We start from the raw sequence: 15,663 nt of genomic DNA on the forward strand, positions 1-15,663 counted from the left end.
TATGTCTCTTTTTCCCCAATTGACCCCCCCCCCCCCTTCCCACACCACTCCTGCCCCCCAGGACAAGCCCCTACTGCCCCAGTGTCCATGTGCATTGTTATGCTAATATGCATGCATACAAGTCCTTTGGTTGATCTCTTACCTCCCTCCTCTCCTGCCTTCTCTCTGAAGTTGGATGGTCTGTTCGGTATTTCTTTGTCTCTGGATCTATTTTTGTTCATCAGTTTATGTTGTTCATTATATACCACATATGAGTGAGATAATGTGATATTTATCTTTCTCTGACTGGCTTCTTTCGCTTAGCATGATGCTCTCCAGGTCCATCCATGCCCTATTTATTTCTAATAAAGGTTATATTGTTAGTTTGTGGTATTTTTAATATTAATTTATTTAATTTTATTCATTTTCACTTAATTATTAGCTGCTTACAATGTGCCAAGAACTGTTCTAGATACTGTTAGTGACTAAAACCTGATCCAGGTTCTCAGAGAGCTTGTAATTATAGAAGAGAGAAGCTGCTTTCATCTTCCTTCAGAGGACTGGAAGGTATTTCACATCGATCTGATTATTATGGTTCTGAGAACTGTCTTATGTTTTTTCTACAGAACACCTGTTTTGAAAACATTTCTTGAATAAATTAAATGTAAACTTAAAATTTCCAATTTGAAAACAAAATCAAGGATAGCCAGTAACCAATAAACAACATAGTGTATTCACTTTCATTGTATGAGGGCAAAGCTGTGTTCTATTGATCAGTGGAGATAATACCCTGAAATAGAGGAACTTCTACAGAAAAGAAAGAAATTTAGACTCATTTCTCACTTGATTATTTGTTAATAGCTTCATATTTCACATGATACCATGGGATATTACTGTGGTGACATTCAATAAATCTAAGGCAACAACAGAAATAATTAATAATCCATTCATAAAAATCATGATAAAATACTAGCGAAAACACGCTCTGATTATGGTAGTAATAGAAAATAGGATGGCACAGTAAGAAAACCATGACAAATGAATAAAAATGATGTATGTTCTGGTACTTCTATTTTTTTAAATGGGTGAATGTCTTTAAAATGGTTAATTGCATTTAGTTTTAGAAAAACATATTTATAAAAATTTTATGTTCTTGTTTTTGTTCACCAAATTCCACAGTAAGGGTGCTTTGTGACTACTTCTACTCACTGCAGTTTCTAAACTTTGAATAAGTTAGGATTTAGGAAGTAACCTTATAAAATCTGGACCTCACCCACATCAGCTTGTGCTATTTTCTTTCTACTTGATATAGAGAGAAGAAGCATGCATGAATTTATAGGGATCTCTGCCTGTGTGATCCTGACTGATGTTTGGGAGTCGTAGATCCAGCTTAATTGTTTTGTCATTTGGCAAGATTTTTAGGTCTGTTTTTGATTCTCCACTTCTTGTAAGCCATTAACCCCTTTTATTAAACTACAGGAAGGCGGGGGAGGAGGAAGGCGGTGGGAACAAGAGCAGGCATGGGGTGGGAAGAGGTTTGAACTGGGGTTACGGACATGATTCTGGGCTTCAAGTATTTTCTCAGTCCCTCTGTAACAAGCACTCAAGAAGGACATTGTGCTGCTTTGGCAAAAAGTACAGACTGATGTCTTCATGTGAATGCTGAGCTTTGTATCAGGCCCTGATGGTCAGTTAAAGGTATCTGTGTTTCTGAAGAGACTGTTTGATTTGAAGCCAGCCTAGACATGGGAGTCCCTGGTAGTCGCCACCTCTTCTGAATAGGCTGGGAAGAAATTTGGTTCCCAGGATTCTGGAGTCTGAGTCAGTTTAAGGGGGTTGCCTGGAAAAGATTTCCTGAATGAATTCAAATGGTCTCTGTCCATGGAATTGGGCCCCGTGGAGCCATTAACAGAAAACTGCACAGTCGTGTAGTGATTTGGGTAGATGGATATAGAAAGGAAAGTGAAAAGAATCACGGCACATCTAAGAACAAGGTTATTACACAGTCCCTTTGTTTCTGCAATCCTGTCAGCTGACACCAGGCTTCTCATTATCTCTGATGCTAAGAAGTCTCTAGAGAGGCTGTGTGGAACAGTCTGTACTGCAAGTCGTATCTCAAAAGAGAAAATTTCATAGAGAAATGTGTGGAAGTGTAGCAAACTAGTGTCACTAATTACCTTAGTGGGGTAGTAGTAGGAATATAAAATCATAGTAAGTGATGATAGTGACAGGGAGATCTTAACCTGTTTTACTTATACATTTCTCACTATTTGAATACTAGAAATATTAATTAAAACTAAAGTGAATACAATAGATTTTTATTTTTTTCCAAGAGGATTTGTTATTGTGTTTGTTATTAGGATTATATAACCACAACACTTCTTAAAAATATTTTTTTATTTATTTAAGAGAGGAATGGAGAGGGAGAGGGAGATAGAAACATCAGTGATGAGAGAATCGTTGATTGGCTGGCTCCCACACGCCCCACACTGGGGATTGAGTCTGCAACCTGGGCATGTGCCCTGACCAGGTATTGAACCATGACATCCTGGTTCATAGGTCGATGCTCAACCACTGAGCCAAGCAGGCTGGGTGATAACCTTAATATTTTTAACAACAACAATAAAAAAATGGTGAAATACTGAAATGTATGGACATAAAGTCACAATTAAAAAATCAATACTAATCATCATCTCTCTCAGTGAACAGAGCCATTTCCAGAGTGCTTGCCTTCTAGTCAGTTCTCAGGGCTTTGTAGTCTCATCTTTTTTGGGGTTACTACATCTTTTAGCAGAGGGAAAGGGACAGATATACTTGGTCCATTTCAGGAGGAGAAAAACTTTAAGATGGAAAGTTGCTTACTGAGAATAGTTGAATAAATTATGGAACATTCATATAATATATTAAAATTTATCTTTTGTTGAAAGTATTACAGATATGCCTTTTTTACACCTCACCCCTTCCCGGGACTTCACAGCACTATTGTTTGTGTACTTGGGTTATGCATATATGCATATACATTCTTTGGTTAATCTCTTCCTGCCCCCCACCTCCCTCTTCAAGGGGTGGATATATTTTGACTTAGAAGATGTCTGCAATATGTTGTTAAATGAAAAAATAACAAAATAAAACTAAAACAATTGAAATAAATGCCACATAGAACACATACAAACTCACATAAAAACACTGTTGTGATAAAAAGGGTTATAGTAATCTGATTGGATTATTTCACTTGTTTTAACTTTTTATTTTCAAATTTAAACATAAAAGTATAATATATATATATATCATATGCATTTATACATGATATATATCTATGTAATTACAGAAAGACTTTACCCACCCAGGCTACCATTATGTCCCTCTCCAAGTGCAGCTGTTCTCATCCTACTTCCCTTTTTCCAGGTAAGCACTATTTGTCTTTTGCCTGACTCATTTGCTTTAAAAGATGATTTACTTTCAATGTATTTTATCTCAACAATTTATTGCTTAGTCTGGAAAAACTGAGTAGCACACACAAATCTATTACCTTTAGGTGAAAACTCCCAAGAGAAGATAAAATGAACAGTCTCTGATTCATTGGCTTCAGGCATCTTTATAGTTTCCAAGAGTCCTTTCTCAGAAAAGTCAGTCTACAAGGTTCTGATTGAGTCCTAAGCAAACAGGGCTCACACAATTTATCAAGGTATCTAGCAGGCCTAGTACTGAATGCCCAAAAGAAACGGAGTCAGAGGGAGTAGACTGTTTTCTGTTTTATCCCTTTAAGGTCACCATGGCTACTTTTTAAGTCTCAGATTTATCTGAAGACAGAATATTTCTGTGGAGATGAAATGAGTAAACTTGCTTGTTTCAGGGTATAGGGCATTTAGAGGAGAGCAGGAGCTTCATCAGCACATAATCAAGACAAAAAAGACATACAGATCATTTGTGTCAACCTTACCCAGGCATTCTCTCTTCAGAGAAATAGAATTTATGATTAGAACCCTGGAATATCCATCTCGTGAGTGACACTACTCCAGTTTGGACTATCTGCGTATATCCCTGTGCACAGCTTCTACCATGGGATCTCTCTTTCCTGCCTTGAGGATTCTTTTTGTCTCTTTGCCTCTCTCTCCTGGGTTGAGGGCCCTGATTCCTATTCTAATATTTTCTTTGCTTGTTTACTTGTGTGCTTTGTTAGCACACACCCATAGCATATTTTTGAGAAATGGTGGGAGGGATATACATTTTTAAAAGTTATTTTAAGTCTGAAAATGTCTTTATCTAATCTCCATACTTGATTGATCATTTAGCTGGGTATAGAATACTATTTTGGAAATCATTACCCTATAGAGTTTTGAAGCATTTCTTCAGTGTCTTCTTCCAGGGTTGCTATTGAGAAGTCCAAAGCCATCTGATTCCTCATACTGCCCATGTGATGCATTCTTCCCACATTCTCTCTCTACCAGAAATATGTAGAATTTTCTCTGTCACCAATGTTCTGAAAAACCAAGTTATACCTTGGTATAAATACTTTTGATCCTCTGTGCTGGGCACTCAAGATCTGGTAATCCATGTTAAATGATTTTATTAGTAATGCTTTCTTTCACTTTCTATGTTTTCTCTCTCTCTCTCTCTTAAAAACTATTATTTGGATGCTGCATCTGAGAAACTATTTCTTCTAATTCTTTTATCTTTTCACTAGAGGCCTGGTGCATGAAAATTCATGCACTGGAGGGGGAGGTCCCTCAGCCTGGCCTGGCCCCTCTCACAGTCTGGGAGCCCTCAGGGGCAGGAGGTGACCCAGCGATCAGGGGAAGGTGACGCCCCCATCACACCTCTGCTGCCGCCACTGCCAGCAGTGCAAGCCTCGGCCGGCCCTGGTTACCTGGGCAGCTGGGCAGCCAACATCTGAGGCTTGCCTGCGCCTTGGGCCAGCCCTCCTGGGCAGCGGGGCTGAGGGCGGATTCCGCTGCACTGCGTGCCTACCACCCCCTGGTGGGGCTGAAAGGACTGGGGGACTCCAGTGGGGCTGAGGGGACTGGGCACCGCCATGTTTGTGACAGAGTGACGGTCTCTTTGCATATTCCGTCTTTATTAGATAGGATAGCTATTTTCCATCTCTTGGTCTTTTGTGCTACTTTCAAAAATGTTTTTTCTTCTTGACCTAGTAATGCTTTTATTGGGTTTTTCATTTCTGCCATCATGTCTTAATTTTCATGAGCTCTTTTTGTATTCTACATGTTCTTTTAAAATAAGTAATTCAGCTTATATTACAATATCTTATTTCATCTCTTTGAAATTCTAACAAAAATGATTATTTATGGTTTTCTTCTGATATAGTGTCTGTTTCCTCAAAGTCATTTTATATGTAAGGTTGTTTGGATTCTACCTGCTAGGTTAGAGATTTTCCTCAAATGTCTGGTCATCCTTGGCTGTCTGCTAATGATTAAGATATCCTGCTCCTATGTGTTAGGTTTGTTGATATTATGCTTTATTGTAGTGTGACTTGGATAGGCTGTTTGTGGGTCCAATTTGTAATGACAGTTTCTCCTCAGCTGGACAGCTTCTCTAAAATAGAACCATCTAGTATTTTGCTTGGGGAATAAAAATATGATTGCTAGGATTCTAGAACTAAAGTTACAGTTTTTGCTTTCAGAATTGGGAATGACTATAGACATACAGTTTAAAATTAGATAGGTACCTATGCTGTCAACTATGCATGGTATCCCTCCAGCCAGAGAGCCTCAGAGATTAAATCCACAAATTTCTGCTGTGATGAAATAAGGAAAGTTGCCCAGCAATATGGATTAGAGGATCTAGTTATTGATTTACTGCTTTTCAGTTTCCCCACAGTCCTTTTAATTATAGTCCCCTTCGCAGTTCCATAGGTATCAAGTGTTGCCAGTTCCTGAGCATGCAAGGATTATGTGGTATAAATACGGTCATTTCACAATTTTCTCTAATAGCAGGGGATTTAGTTTTCTCCCATCTACTACATCAGTTACTACACACCCATCTGCTTTGCAGCATTCAATGTTTTACTGCCTCCTCTCCTCTTAACATTTTCCTTATGAGGTTATGTCTTTAAAAATCCCTTTATTCTGGGTTTCAGTTTGGTTTGGAAAGAAAACATATTTCAGTGAATTAATTTTGCCCTCTTAAACAACAATGACTTAATTTTTAAGTTGTTTGTATTCCATGTGTTTAAAAATTAACAAATATTACTTTAATAATCCTGAAAATACTGAAGCCACATTTATTTTGAGACCCCAAAAGATGAAACAAGTGCTATAATAAGCAAAAAGGAACCAAGCATTCTTGTGTATCTTTCCAATATCTATGCAGGTAGTTGAGAAAATTAGAAATTTCTTCAAATTTCTTTTGGGCAAGTTAAATTAGTCCATCAGAAGAATGGAAAAGATTTGGGTGGCCTGGATGGTAAATGTTGGAGGGACTGACATAAGATAACATGCATATAATTATGAATATACTTATATATATATTGCAGACACCTATATTTAAAAGGATAGGTGCTATTTTGAAAGTTTATTTTGGGTAAAGAATGAATATGTAGAACAAGCTAATACATAGCTAAACAAAACCCCGGAGTAGAGATTCTATGTGAAGCTCCTGCATCCTGCAGGCCTCTAGAGTGTACACTCTACATCTGTGGGTTAGGGTCACTCTCTTCAGTACAGGGAATGGACAGTGCCTCCCTCCACATCCAGAACTTGCCCCACTTCCTCATCTAATCCCATATTCCATTGTTTCAGAATCTTTTCTGCTTGATGATTTGGAAATAAACAGTGCTAAATTCTTCCAGGTTGTCAGTGACTTAATGTATTGCTATTCATGGTTTAGAGACTTGTAAGCTACCAGGGATTTCCTGAAAATGGTATGGCAACCCTAAGATTATCTCCAATGCTATTCATTTCAGGAAGCAATACGGAATAGACTTAAAATGGGTTAAATTGGTGTGCTCTGTGGGTTAATTCCAGCAGGCCTAGAATTCTCCTCCGTCCTAATGGATTAAGAAATGCACCTCAACAGCACTGACTTCATGCTAAGGCATTGCTTTGTAATCATCAGTCAGCATGTGGGGAGGTTTATACAGTGGGGCCTTGACTTAGGAGTGTTCCGACTAATGAGTTTTTCGAGATATGAGCCGTCTCTCAGCCGATTTTTTGCTTTGAGTTGCGAGCTAAAATTCGGGTTACGAGCCAGCTTCAGATACCCCACCGCTAGTTGGCACAGCGAATGTCACAAACGCCACAACATCAGCCCAGCATCACGTGTCTCACTGGTTCACTGTTGATTTGACATACGAGTAATTTGAGTTATGAGCTCCGTCACAGAACGAATTAAACTCGTAAGTCAAGGCCCCACTGTACTGGTTTGGCAGCATTGTTTACTGGAAACAGAGATATTAATGATTTATACCAGAGGGTTCTGTTCTTGAGGCTGTGAGAATATTTCATAATTTATTCTACTAATAATGGTCATTTGGGTAGTTTCCAGCTTAGTGTTACTATGGACATTAGTATATGTGTTTTGGTAAATAAATGTATTCATTTCTGTTGGGTATATACTGAGGAATAGAATTAATTGGTAATAAGATAATATTTTTCAACTTTAATAGATGTTACAAAGAGTTTTCTGAAGTATTTGTACCAATTTACAGTTGCATGCTGATAATCTTTAGATGGTAGAAATTGTCGCTGGCTTCCTTGGTTTGTAAGGACATTTCTTTCTTGTTGACTCCTTTTATATATAAATCAGCTAATTATTTTAAAAGGTACTTAACTCTAGATTTTACCTTACATAAGACAGTGGCTTGGTTTTTCTTTTAAGCAATTCCTACCACTGATTTACTTTTATTAACTTAATATTTTTATTATTAATGATTTCTATGTCCAAATCCTTTTTTTCATTCTATTATTTTTAGAACATATGATGACTAGAATAAGGCAAAGCATCATCTTGCAATTATGCCTTGCCTTAGATTTTGATCAAAATTCATCAAATTGTAGTCTATAAATTATTTTGGAATTCTCTGGTTATTGCAAGTTTACTATATTTTAACACCCCCCCCTTATCTATTCTGTAAATTCCTATGAGAGAGAAAAAAATCTTCCACAGAGCCAGGAAATTTTATTTTTCAAAGAGAAGCATGATTAAGATGAAGTTTGAGCTATATCTAACTCACTTTGGAAATTTGGATCCGTATGTAAAAATTTAGCAAATTAGACTTGTAATACAAGCCAATTAAATGTAAAGAAGGAAAAAATGACTCATTTGGAATTTTAAAAAGAAAACAAATAAAAGACATGCCCAAATTGGGAGCCAGTCTTGCTACTGGGGCATAAGAGAAGGTCATATGAGGTAAGGCATATGAAGTAAAGCTTTAACTGCCATTATAAAAACTTTCCTTTTTTTCTCCCATCGATGGATATTCCTTTGAAATGTCCAACTATCAAATGTAAATTAGTGGAGTTGATTAACTTTAATCAGAAACAACCCTGTGTACAGGGCAAGTATACTAAGGAGGCAGGGCTCACCTGTGCTCATGTTGCTGCCTCACTGTGATTCGCAAGTCATAGGGCTTGGTGGGCAAGCTGTTAATTCATAGGCCTTGGTTGGTTTGTGTAATCTGTTTTATTTTTTTTACTACTTATGAAATATTCAAACATTCACAGAAATAGAGAGCATGGTATAATACATCTGATATAAATATCACCTAGGCTCAGCAATGATCATAACTGGTCAATCGTATTTCATCTATAATAGATACTTGCCACATCCTGCCTCTATCCAAATTATAATGAAGTAAAGCCTGGACTCTATAACTATTTCATTTGAGATGTTTTAATATATTTTTAAAAGACAAGGTCTTTTCTTTAGCAATATAATTGTAGTATTATCAAACCTAACAAATTTCCTTGATTTGTGTTTTATATTTTTCTGTTGCATTGATCAGGGAGAATTTGAACACCAGACTTATATCAAATAATCATGTCTTTTGCCTCAAAGTTTCCATTACATTTCTTCACAAATTATCATGATGCATATTATGTTCAAACCTACTAAAGTTCATGAGTTTTTTGTCCAATAACTGTCTTTTAGACTATTTCTCTTACATATATCAATAGTTCTTCATCAAACAGGCTTGCCTGATGAGTCTTTTTCTATTACTGCATAGGTGTCTTAATTGGAGTAATACTCCAGCCACAAATAATTATAAATGAATGCAAATATAGCATTTTGTTCAGTTTTCTTTTTCAATTTGTCCCACATAATGTCAGTAGATCTTTGACAAAAGTGAGTGGTGTTTGCGTGCTTGACACCAGAGTTATATTAGAATCTGATTAGATTAGAATCTCTGAGCCCAGAGAATTTCCAGTGACACCACTGAAGACATTTCAGTGTCATTAACCAAGGAATGTCGTTCAGTGCTTTGAAAAACAAGGGTGAGCAGCAGGTCCATAAGCAGTGGACACCGAGTAATCAGTGAAACCAATATAGTTGTACTTGTACTCTCCAGGAATATTCATGTTCTGCAGGAAAGAAAAGGATCACTGACATATTTGCTGTACACAAAGCCTGTAGGCATTCCTAACCACCTCAGAAAAAGATGGGGAAAACTTGCAATGAATACAAAATAGTATGTAAGAATTATATTAGAGCCTCTTCATTCTCCTCTAAATCAAGAAAGGACTACTGTCCTACTTTTAGAGGCTGTAACTCAAGATAGTATATATCAGTATACAGCTGTGCAGTGCCAAATTTGAAGGTGGCATTTCCCAATGCCACTGGCCATAATAATGGCGACATGAGTGTGTTTGAGGAGAAGCTGTACTGTACCTCTAAGCTCTTTAGTTCTCCATTGCCCAGCGGCAGCGATTACTTTCTCTACCTCATTTCACTTACCTACTTGTATTGCCAGTTGTATCTGTCAGGAGGATGGAGGTATGTTCCAATCATAAAACCCCAATATCCCAGAGGCTTATTTTTTACTCACATAAAATCTGCTGAGGGTCAAGACATCTCTCTGGGGGCAGCTCTCCTCCGTGTGTCCGTGGAGTTATGTTCTCTGACTCATTTCTTTCAATATTGCTGAAACACTCCATGTTCCCTGTTTTTGTAAGAAGACAAAAAAAAAATGACACCATATTTCTCCTGGGTTTTTTTTAAGATTCTTTTCTCTTATAGCACCTCCACCTCAACATGTGCTTCCCTGAACACTTTGGCCGTGGAAGAGTAAGCATGGAAAATGAGAAATGGTGCAATGGTTCCTAAATGCTTCCACGTGGGAGAGGTATGCATCCTCCCCCACCCACATTTCAAGGGCCGAAGCAGGTAGCTTGGCCATGTCCTAGTGCAGTGGTCGGCAAACTCATTAGTCAACAGAGCCAAATATCAACAGTACAACGATTGAAATTTCTTTTGAGAGCCAAATTTTTTAAACTTAAACTATATAGGTAGGTACATTGTTATTAACTTAATTAGGGTGCTCCTAAGCTGTCCTTGGCTAAAAACATCCTCAATCTGATTGAGTTACGTTCGCTGAGGTCGACCCCTTCCAACTCTCCCATCCGCACTCGTCTTGTATACTTGTTTCAGATAGACGAGTGTGGATGGGAGAGTTGGAAGGGGTCGACCTCAGGGAGCGTACCTCAAAACAATGTACCTCCCCCATGCTGTGTATCCCGTGCCCACCTGCGCCGCATCTCCCATCGCCTGACCGACCGACACCCCCCACTTCTTCTAACGCCACTTCTTCAAAATAGACTCGCCCAGGCTGAAAACCGACTTCTGTGCATGGGCCACGAAGTTTCAATCGCACTGTACGTGTGCACCCGCACGTGGTATTTTGTGGAAGAGTCACACTCAAGGGGCCAAAGAGCCGCATGTCGCTCGCGAGCCGAGGTTTGCCGACTGCTCTAGTGTAAGGGGGCAGGGAAATGCAATCCTTCCATGTACTCGGAATGGGAGGAGAACTGGAAGTTCTGGTGGCCTTATTGATGTCTACACACCAGTTATATTGACTTATTTTTTGAATATTGCTAAAACTGCATTTTATGTTCACCATTTTGGTGAACACATAAAACAAGGACACTATTTCTTTTCTTTCCCTTCTTAACTAGAAAGTTTTTTTTCCCCTAAACACTGTATTACCAAAGATATGTTGATGGTGTTAGATCAATGATTTTTGAGCTTTCACGTGCATAGAAATCACCCAGCTTCTGGTTAAATTGTGTATTTGGTTCAGTTGACCTGAGGTGGGGCCCAGATTCTGCATTTTATGTTAAACGATTTTTTTATTGATTTTTAGAAAGGGGGAGAGAGAGTGAAACATAGATGTGAGAGTGAAACATCAACAGGTAGCCTCCTGCAAGCCCCCCACCTCCCATTCCATCTCCCACCCAAGATCAAGCCCATAACGCAGGTATGTGCCCTGACCAGAATGGAACTGGCAACCTTCAGTGCACAGGACGATGCCCAGCCAACTGAACCACACCAGCCAGGGCCAGATTCTGCATTTTAAAAAAAGCTCTTAGGTGATGACGCTTCTGGCCTTCAGAGCACACTTTGAATAGCAAGCCTTTTGGTCTATAACTCTATTTAGAGAGGAAGAGACATCATGATTTTAGTTGGATTCCAACAGAATTTAGGCCATTCTTTTTTCCCTTTCCCTACATCTGAATTAAGGGCAATGTCTCATGGTGATAGTTGTCAAACATGTAGGAAGACTGTCAATGCAACTCCAAAGCATGCTTCTAAAAGATAATTGGCTTTGTGTTCATTCATATTAAAACAGGAGTGCTAGGAAGAAAGGAGACCTAATTGAACACTCAAAGCATCCCACTAAAAGCCTGCATCTAATTATGGCGGGGCCCACACAGCAGGGGCACTGTAGGGAAGAGGCGATACTGAAAACATCTTTATACTCTTCTGCTCTGAAGAGCCCTTCCTGAGATCAAATGCAGTCTGCGCTAAGGAGGTGGTGACTGACAGGCTTTACCCCCAGCCAGCATCTCAGAGACAGGCAGGCAGAGCATTTGTCATCATGCTTCGATTTTGCCTAATTATTAATAGAACACTTATTTTCTCCTGATCTTTTACTAATTAAGATTCTTGCATGTTTTAAGCATTTCACTTAGTACTGAGGATTCCAGATGAATTGCCATTTGGCTCAGAGATGCAGCTTGGAGTTAAGCTTCAGAGGGCTGCTTTAGAGCCAGTGTGGATGTGCACGTGGGTAGAAATGAGGCTGAAGTGGGCACGAACACTCCCAGGCACTTCTCATTTCACCCAGAGGCTGATTTTTCCCTTTGCTCATTTGTAAAGCCAGCCCATGGTGGTGGAATGGGTGTATTGCTATAAATTAACAGCCATGTCTCGTACTTCTTATTCTGGAGGTGTAATTCAAAGAACTGTCACAAGGAATAGCAAAGCCATATATTCTTTATAGCAACCGACATAAAAAATTCCCAATTACTTTAAATTACCACAAAATGACTTCAGAATCAACCCCAAACCTGCTCCCCTTGATTTTCTTACATTTAGTTCAAAGGGCAGGAGACAGAGCAGTAAGCTTGGGGGTATATTATATAGCAGTTACATTTTTCGTGACCAAGGAACTTTTGGTTTACAACTTCTTTCCTTTGAATAAATTCATTGAAGGAGACAATAATTCTAGGTCCTTTTTCAAAATCTGCTGACGCTCAATTTCTGGAACTTGGGCATATTTCACTTCCCTTTTATCATCAAAATATTTAAAACTCCAATTTAAAATCTTAGCCAATGCTTGGTTTGTATGTGAGAAACTGAAACTCAGTATTCGCCCAAGGGACTCAGCAATGACCAAGTCCTGCTTTGGCAAAGCCACTTCTCTTCGGAAGATCCTGATAAAGGTAGACACACATTTTTACCTGTAGATAAGACCTCTCCTCCTGGCTCCAGGTTATCCACTCTTATTTCTTTACCTCTCTCTTAGATGAGTTATAGACATCTTAAAATCAATGAGATTGAAACTAAACTCATGAACTCTTACCCCAAAGCCTGACCGTCTTCTTGTGTGTTCTGTCTCTGCATGGCATCACCATTCATCTAAGGCAGCCATTTTCAACTGGTGTGCCACAAGAATTTCAAAACATGCACTACCTGACTATTTAGTTAGAGGCACTGACCTCTTTTCCTTAGAATGTCAAATTAAAAAACGACAACAGCTAACACAACAATAGCTGTCCAGTGTGAATGAATCAATTGTAGCTAATTTTTTTGTCAGATCAGCAAAAAATATAACATATTTTTTGGTGTGCCGAAGAATTTTAGTAATTAGTTTGTGTGTGTGCTGTGAGATGAAAAAGTTGAAACTCGCTAATCTAAGATATACCATCTAGAAGCTCAGGAGTTACCCTGACAGCTCATTTGCCTTACTCTTGTGTATTCTTATTCAAGATTTATTCCACAAATATTTAAGTGCTATTATGTACCAGACACTGGCTTTAGTGCCAGATATACATCATCAAATAAGTCCATACCCAATCCATCACCCAGTTCTGTCAATTTTACCTCATATATATAATCTACTCCCACCATTTCATCCATCTACTCCAAGCTATTATCATCTCTCACTTATTTTATTGTAATAAGCTTTTATCAGGTCTATTTACACAGCTGCTGGAACAAACATTTCAAGGCTGACAGTGTCAGTCTCATGCATCCCTTATCCTCCTGCTCTTGCTTAAATTCCCCCAGTGCTCTTGCAATTTAAAAAATGTCATTAGTGTGACTCGATGGACTGTGACTGCTGTTTCCCATGCTATCTCTCCAATCTCATCTATTATGCTTTTACTTGCTCCTTCTATTCTAGCTACTTTCCACCCCCTTTACCACAAGTTCTTCGAATATTGTTCCCTCATTTCCTGGATAATCTTAGTTCATAGCTCTTGGAGCAGCCAGGTCTTCATTTCTCCCCTAAAGACTCTGCAATGCTTAGTACAGTGCCTGGCACATGTTAGGGATTCATTAGTATTTATAAATGAAGAAATAACAGTGTCTTACCTCATTGTTATGAAAATGAATTGCTGAGGCCTTTTGCTCATTTGCTCATCAAAATGAAGTTCCTAGGATTGCCTGGGCCTTTGTTGACATGTTCGTAGGCTCTACTGTTTGTCTCTGTCCTGAAGTGACCTTTTAACCAGTTCCTTGTAGACACTCTCATCTCTGATCATTTAAGATGCAGCAGGGAACCTCAGACTATTCATCTTAAACCAAACTTAATCACGGGGGTATATGTAAATCAACATCAATTACTTGCATTTATCAAAATTTTCATTTAAACTCAGAGTTGAGTTGTACACAGTTGCATAAATTATTTTAAAAACTGCTATTCATGTGAGAAAACCTTGTAATTACACTGGAGTGGAAAGATGACTGACAGAGAGGAAGATGGAACTATTTATGTTGCTTAAAATAATTTAGAAAAGTACCCAAAGTCAGATTCTAAAACTTGACATGTTTGACTTTACACTTTGTCTTTTTCCTTATACCGCCTGCTTCCTGTAGTGCCTTTGAGAAGTAAAGAGGAGAAAAAAGTGGGTCATGCAAGAATGTGGAACCTGGATATGCCACCAAGTTAAAAGTGAATTCAAAGATTAATACAAGTTTAAAAAACTAGCTGCTACCATTATTCACAGGTGATATACACTGGCCACACAATCTTGGAAAGATCTCCTTACTTCTTAATAAAATGGGATCAGTTAAATGTGGTCAGAAGGATTAGTGGGAGGTCAGGAGGATTAAATAGGTAATATATGTGAATGTTCTGTAGAGTGCTATTTCACAGTTAGCTCATGCGATGAGCATGTCTTTTTATTGTTAATAACCAGGCCTCCCAACTTCTTGGAATTTCTTATGTTTAAGACTTTTTGAAATGGCAAACACTTTCTGGTCTGTTTTATGTGCCAGACACTATGCTAAGTACCTTAAAATATTAACTTGTTTAATTCTCATAACAACTTCATTATGAAATAAATACAATTATTATCATCTCCTTTATAGATTAAGAAACTGAGGTAAAGGAAAATTAAATAGCTTGCCAGAGGTTAAATTACAGGAGCTAGGAAGCAGTATCTTATATTTGGAAAATAATGGCCTCATTCTAGAAAATTTCACATCTTGGCTAAAACTCTACTTCTCTAATTTACCTTTTACCCCAGGGAGTAAAGTCCATGTCTAAGATTTAGCTGCTATGAAGAAAAATTATTTTCTCCATTTTCTGTTTGAATACACTAGGTCCTCTTTACATGAGAACCTAGTGTATTTGGTGCATACTTATGTTAAAAAAATTATTCACTGTTTATCTGAAATTCCAGTGTTACTAGGTATCAATTGGCAACCCTGGTTTAGGGCGTCAGAAAGTCTAAGGCAGTAACACACATTTACCTCGCATTGTTTCCAAGTGATTTTATACATCACATGGAAGAACTGCCTTCTAGTATACTCACCAACCTTATTATATCAAACAGAGCATGGATTTCACTTTGTGTCTCAGGTCAGTACTGTGATACAAGCTCTTATTCGAAGGTAGGATTTGCTGGTTTACTTTATTTTCCTTTCAGCACACCATGCCAGAGTGCTTTTGAAGTTTTGTTATTCTCTGCATCAGTGATTTGTCCTTTGAAACAGAGGAGAACA

This window comes from Myotis brandtii, unplaced genomic scaffold, assembly GCF_000412655.1.
Source record: "Myotis brandtii unplaced genomic scaffold, ASM41265v1 scaffold1071, whole genome shotgun sequence".
Taxonomy (NCBI): Eukaryota; Metazoa; Chordata; class Mammalia; order Chiroptera; family Vespertilionidae; genus Myotis; species Myotis brandtii.